The 7,423-nt window shown below is 35.7% G+C and overlaps 1 pseudogene; it reads right to left on the bottom strand.

The window, feature by feature from the left end:
• Window positions 1-973: 973 nt before the first annotated feature.
• On the bottom strand, window positions 974-2,757 carry LOC149265246 (3-phosphoinositide-dependent protein kinase 2 pseudogene; annotated as a pseudogene).
• Window positions 2,758-7,423: the final 4,666 nt, after the last annotated feature.

Genomic DNA, 7,423 nt, shown 5'->3' with positions numbered 1-7,423 from the left:
CTATTAACTACTCCTACATGCTTTTAACTACTGCATTAATTATAAACATGCTGAACTAAAATTACACACAATCCTAATCCAACTAAAATACTAATTTCATTCTCCTCGCAGACTTGATGCTTTCTTGGATGCTGGACAGCTGTATGATTTTCATTATGGCTAAGATATGTTAAGGGAGCATTCACCGAGCAAGCTGGTCTCGGATGCTAGCTGTAAGACAACTTATTAATTGATAAAATTAATCACCCTATATCCACGGTCCCCTGTCTTCCATTCCTCTTCATCATTTAAAGACCACACTCCGAGTTCTTTGAACCTTCAATTAACAACGCATAACCACCATATGCTATATGATCTGGATACTTTAAGGACCAACAGGTGTATCAACCGAACATTCTGGTAACTCCACCAATACCCTAGTAGCTCGGTCATAAATTGCCTTTGAGAAAACTTTATGAAAATAAACAAAATATTTTATTTTCCCTTCAAGACCTACACCTGTCACTGTTTGAGTTGTTATGAAACCCATGTATGATCTCCCTGCCTGAGTTTGAGACCTTCTTTTACCATTAACTGACCTCATCATCAAAATTCATTGTTTTTCCACAAAACAGCATTCTACAGCAGTTTCGTAGCGCGCTACGAAACTGCTGTAGATGTCAAAACAGAACCTATATATCTTTGAAGCGTTTTCTGCTTAAATTCATGATCTCTTCAGACATTTGTACAGCTATTAGGAACCTAAATAGTTTTAAGAAGATGAAGCTTGCTTCTATCATTACATATCACAGCCAACTTGATTAGCATCAAACCAATAAAAAGCTTCATAAATCCCAACTGGAACATAAAGTCACTGGAGTATTCCTTGCTGTCTTCAAATCTTCAAATGAGGTGGTCTTTTTCAAAGTACAGATCTTAAAGTTGGAAGAATTCAACACTTGGACATTAAGCTCCTTAGGATTATCAAACCAAACTATCTCACCCTTTGCAATTTGACTGGGTCTACATATATCAACTTCGGCTTGTCTGTCAGAATCAGCTGCATCTTTTTGTTGTAAAGTTTCCGAATTTTCTTAACCAATGAAACCATCACAATGAACTCCCCTGGATCTAGAAATTTCTCCCATTTAGAGTCAAAAGCATCGATAGTATAAAATTTAGCCTTGTGCTCCTTATTCTCTACTGCCACTGATGATGAGGCCAACTCTTTCTCTTTGGGAGGTGCTTCATCATTAGTAGAACCACATCCAGCATGTGAAAGAAACCACCCAGCATCTTCAGCTTCATCTTCCTTGTCAACAGTTAATGGTGGGGCTAACTTTGGAGCCAGCATACCCCTAACATTATCCCAGTCAACTCTCTTGAAGAAAGGATGACTCTTGAGAGAAGCATACCCTTCAGGGCCAGAAGCCAATCTTTTAGATGGGTCCATATCCAGCAAACAATCAATAAGGTGCCGTGCTTCATAAGAAAAATATTCAGGAAATTTGAAACCTTTATCCATGATCCTTTGGAATGTGAGCCACTCACTGCCATCTTTAAAAGGTGATATGTCAGACAGCATCTGATACAAAGTGCAACTCAGTGCCCATAGATCGTTTCCAGTTTGTTTGAGTTTTCCATCCTCATACCATTTAGCGCAGCTAAGGCCTTCGACTTACTGTATACAAAATAGCCCTTTCCAACTCTAAAAATCATCTTCACCTGAAACTGTAATATGAATTTAAATAAAAAGAATCATAACTGGCGCAGAAAGGAAAACATTTAAAGAGTATATTCCGGTCACCACTATTTGGCAAAGTGCTCCAGTTTCTCTGATATAAATTGCACAGCCTCTGACTATTCGTGCAGCACCATGGCATTCAACTGCTGGATGTATGAATTCTCCCAGCAACAAGGTATTGTAAGTAACAGAGGAAATATAGTTCTTCATGGGCAAACTTATATTCTGCTTCTTGAGACTCTGTTTTTTTTTAGGCCATGAAGAACTTGGTTAATTTAATTCTCAAATTTCAGAGCTGTGATATGAACCGGTGAATTAAGTAAAGCCGAGGATCCATCTGTTTCTTCTGGAAGCAACCTAGATCTTCTCTGTAATATATTATGAACAAATGAACTCCCTTTCTGAGAAAACACATCAGATAAAGTATTTACTGCTTGGAAGATATCATGAGGTTAGGCACGAGTTGCAAACGAACCGCCAGATGGAGATTCACTGATTTTGTTGTCTGCTACTTGAATTCTCCGCCATCCAATTGTCTCGATTCTGTAGGCTCCGGAGAAATAAATTGTAGGCCCGTTCTTATGCGCCCCTTAACATCATTCACGGTCATGAGGATTCGATTTAGCATGATACCGAGGACGTGGACGTATATAGATCAGCCAAAAGGCTAAACCTAACTCCTTCAGCGCCATCTGTATTATGATTCACGTCGGTGCCAAACCAATGACCTAAAATTTCGTTCTTGTTTAAAAGTGCATGATGTCCACATTAAATTACATTTAACTTTTATCCTAAGATTGCTCAGATAGTTTACGAGGATAGAACGGAAGTCTTGAACGAAAAGAACCCTGTTCGGATGGCGCAGGTGTATATAGTAACATCTTCATTACCTTTCGAAGAACTTTTAACCTTGCTACTTGGTCTGCCAATGACAATTCACCACGAACCAATCCCATCAACGAGAAAAGATCAATGCTCTCGACGTTTACTAAATCTCCATTTATTTCTATCAGGGATTTTCCTGAAGGCACCATGCGCTAACTGGTAATAATTTCATCTTTGATTAACTGATTAAGCTTCATCCGAGACAAAACGAAACCAAATTTGGAAAATTTTGGTTTATTTCTCGCACAGAATGCAATGGACCAGAAACCAGAACAATCCTCTGAGCTGTTTGATGTCCTAGATCTTTCAGTTCCCATATATCTTTTCCTGTGCAGCAGTGACTTTACAAAGTGTAAGGTATCCATTGGAAAAAGACCGAGCACAATATATAGGAAAAACATTTAACCTTGGGTACCATATTTTGCAGTGAAACAGAAACAAGGAATTCAAGAGTTCCAAGGCTTTGTCTTTTAAGAAAAGTAGCGCATCTTTGGAAACATCTTCCAATGCAACGACAAAACGGTCAAACCTCTGCTTTAGACAATCTTCCTTAGAGGTCACTTATGACCGAAAAATCAATCATCCTCAGATTGAAAAGCCGAAGTATCCTTATCTTTATCCTTGAACAAGGTGTGAATATGAACTTTATCATAAATATTTCTCAAATCTTTCAATCCATTGTGGCGCCCTGTTTTGTGAAAGAAGTTACAGATTGTGAAAAGACAATCCCAAATATCAAACACTCTATGTTTTATGGAATTTAATAGATTCTTTGTCTGGAGGATTCAACACAAAATCTCCTGCAAGTCTCCCACATTAGTATGTACATCTTTCACAATCACCCATGAACCAGACTTCAAAGATAACTCCCTTAATGTACTTGATGCCAAACCCACAATAGCTGCATCATCATAGGGTGCCTCCTTGGACACACTGTCACTGCCCTCATCAACATCCCTGGAGGGAAGCAAAACTCTATACAATAGGCATGCTAGGATTTAGACCTTCGCTGAAAACTTGAACCAATTCCCAATTTCGTAGCACGCTACGAAACCACGCAAACAGGTAGCGCTACGAAACTGCTAAACAGAATCCAGGCGCTGCGAAAACACCCGGTCTTTAAGCTAGACTAAAAAAATTTTGACAATAGCATTTTCAGTGATAACAGCACCATTACAATATTTGTTAAAGTTTTCATTCAACCCATTACACCCTCTTTATACTGAACCAAAATTTTAACTTCTATAAACACCTTTTTTCACATGATATAAATATAAATAAAATAGTAAGAGAGGCCACTTCCTCACGATTCCTTCCCAAATTAGTTTGAAACTAAAATATTGTGTGTAGCACTGCGTTTTCTGTCGATTTTTAATGCTGACAGTATTCCCAAGTTTATTCCCAAGTTTATCTCAACGAGAGAAACATTAATTAAAACTTACAAATAATTATAATATGATGGAAGATTATAAAGAGAGCTTCAGCGTAAATCACATATAGAAAGACCATTGTCAACGCATTTCGAACCAACCAGTGTGGCTCATCGTCAGGACAAGTTGAAGAAACAAATCCAGCAATTGCATATTATATAGTCTGAGCAGAGCCTCCAACGGCTCTCCTAGACCAACGGCTAATTTTTGACTTAAGGACCAGGGTCAAAAAGTCAATTTGATAATCTAAGGAAATTAGTTATATTAGGTAACCATACCTTAAATATATATATATATATATATATATATAGATATATATATATATATATATATATATATATATATATATATATATATATATATATATATATATATATATATATATAATTTTAATGGTATTAATAATTGAAAAAGAATCTTTTGATAATTAAAAATTAAAAGTTATTTTAATTTTAAATGGGATTTAGTTATAAGGAAGACCTTAGTTCTAATAAATATAAGGTAAATATTAGAACGAGAGATTAGTAATAAGTTAAATAAATAAAAATAATTAATTAATAAAATAAATAAATTTAATGAAGAATGTAGGTGAAGAAGGTTAAAGTTAGTTACAAAAAATAAAAATAAAAAACAATAAATAAATAAATAAAAAATAAATAAATAAATAAAATAAAATAAAATCAATTAAATGAAATAAAAATAAAATAAATACAAATAAAAATAAAATAAATAAATAAAAATAAAATTTATAAAAAATATAAAATAAAATAAAAATTAATTAATTAATTAAATTTATTTATTTATTATAATTATTATTATTATAATTATAATTTTTTAAATACTAATAATAATAAATTAAATTAAATTAAATAAATAATAAATTAAATTAAATTAAATAAATAAATAATAAATGATAAAAAAAGGACCAGAATAAAGACCATTAAAAAACCCAGAGCAGGAAGGATAAACCCTAGGAGGAAGGAGGGCTCCAGGGGGAATAAAGAAAGCTGGAAAGGATAAAAGAAAGACTAGGACGAAAGGGCAGGGATCCAACAGCTACTGATCTTCCAGCCGTCATCTCTATTGAGATTGTTCGGCCTTTTTTCAATCTCAATAGCTTCCCTGAATTTACGATGATGGAACTGAGCAACCTTGGCAACAACCTTGGCCTCCTCTATGCAAACCTGATGATTGGTCTTTTCCACGTGCTCTGCTAATGCTGAAGACTTGGTTCTTCCATGTCTTAGGTCAGCTGCATGCTCGCTAATCCTCTGATGGATGGAGCGCCCTGTTTCTCCGATATATGGGGTCCCACAAGAGCAAGGGATCAAGTAGACACCCTTCATGTCCTTCGGGTCAACAGGATCTTTCACCGATCGAAGGGAATTACGAATGGTGTTGAGGGGCCTAAAGGTCGAGGGAATACCATACCTTTTAAGGATCCGAGCAATCCTGTCCGTGGTTCCTTGGACATAGGGAAGATGGACACCCAGTCGGCGTTCCTTCAGTTCCTTTTTAATTAACACATTTCTAGAGGCTTTAAGGAAGGCCTTCTGACCTAGGCACCTACTATAGCCATTCTCCACAAAGACATTAAGGAGATGGGGTCTCTCCTTATCAAGGCTCTCCTTATCAGAAATCCTAAGCGCACGAGTAGCGAGGTTGTTGAGAACACCCATCTTCTGAGCAGGGAAATGATGAGAATCGGCATGAAGGTATTGCTCAGTATGCGTTTTCTTCCGGAACACAGAGTGGGAAAGAGAGCCATCCTTATTCTTGGATATAAGAATATCCAGGAAAGGGAGGCAACCATTGACCTCTTTTTCCATGGTGAACTTAATGGCAGAGGACTGACAATTGAGGTGATTGAAGAAGCGATCCAGCTCCTCCTGGCCATGGGACCAGATGACATTAGTGTCATCCACATACCTTTTCCATAGCTTGGGAAGGAGACGAGTCGAGGCTAAAGCTTTGGCTTCGAAATCTTCCATAAAAAGATTTGCAACAATAGGGGAAAGGGGGGAACCCATAACAACACCACAGGTCTGTTCGAAGAACTCACCTTCGAAACAGAAGAAAGTGGAAGTGAGACAGATCTCAACCAGATGCGCAGTATCGGGATCTGTTAGGCGATAGATCACTTCCAAGGCCTCCTTTATAGGGATGCAAGTATAAAGGGATACCACATCAAAGCTGACGAGAATGTCCTCAGGGTTAAGACTAATATCCTTAAGCTCCTTAATGAAGGTGTCAAATTCCATTGTTTGACATTCAAGAACATGTTTTTTTTTTGTTGGTAATGTATCTAGTTTTCCAAGTTTCATATCACTCCAATCGCAATATGAACCTCTCGTGCAATTGTTGCATTCGTTAAGTTTGAAGTTTAAATTTTATTTCAAAGTATGTAATCCGTACAAGATCATAAAACCATTTCAAAGAATACTCGTTCTAAAATAATTTATCAAAATAACAAGTGTTTGGAAAAATTTCCAACACTTCTTTTTGTCACCTCTCATTCTAGGGGTAAGAGGACTTTGGCCTAAAGAAGTTTAAGCCTATATTATAGAATCAATTAGGGTATCTTGTAATGTTATTTACAATATTTCCAATATATTTTTGTATTCAAAATGGAGTGATATATTGGTAGGTGTAATGATTTAATTCTAGAATGAAACCAATTCAGGTATCAATTATTTACAACATTTTAGTTTATTTTGAAATTCATTATTAAGAATGATCTTTGAAATTAAGAGTGATGATTTAATAAATAAAATGATCATTGAAGTGTGGGTTTTAAAAGTGTTATTTGAGCGACAAAATATCAACATTTCCTTAGCTGAGATAAATAGTTTTTTATGGGTTTTCACAAGAAGATGATGACCTAGAAAGTGGAAAAAATGTCATCACGAACACATTCCTATAGGAACATCCATGTGCTCATGGGAATCTAGGCTTCTAAAAACTTAAATTTCTAGCCAAGTTATCAGCGCAGTATGGCTAAGTAATTCCCATGCATTCTTAGGATCCTTTTGTTGTGGCTATAACACCCCTAAAATTTTCACCTTGTGCATTCAAAATTTTGGGTCCTCTTGAGGTCTCAACACCTCCCCATAATTTAAAGAAAATTATGGGTCCCTTTATATAAATTTTTCTAATGTCAATTTATATTTTCTTTCATTTTCTTTATTTTCAGAAATTTTCACTTTATTTGGTTTTAATTTTTTATGGCACCATTGATTTCATATGTCTAGGATTTTTCTGACGATATACATTTTGATTGATTCCACCACATGGATTGGTAACACCAGGGCATAAAAAATGAAGAAACCCTCAAATCATTATTAATAAAATACGACTCGATGATTACCAATTTTGGGGTCCCTCA

The sequence above is a fragment of the Pinus tabuliformis genome, chromosome 6 (genome assembly GCF_031772625.1).
Source record: "Pinus tabuliformis cultivar Carrire ecotype Pingquan chromosome 6, CPIR1, whole genome shotgun sequence".
In the NCBI taxonomy this organism is placed as follows: domain Eukaryota; kingdom Viridiplantae; phylum Streptophyta; class Pinopsida; order Pinales; family Pinaceae; genus Pinus; species Pinus tabuliformis.
This window is presented reverse-complemented; position numbering and strand designations above follow the sequence as displayed.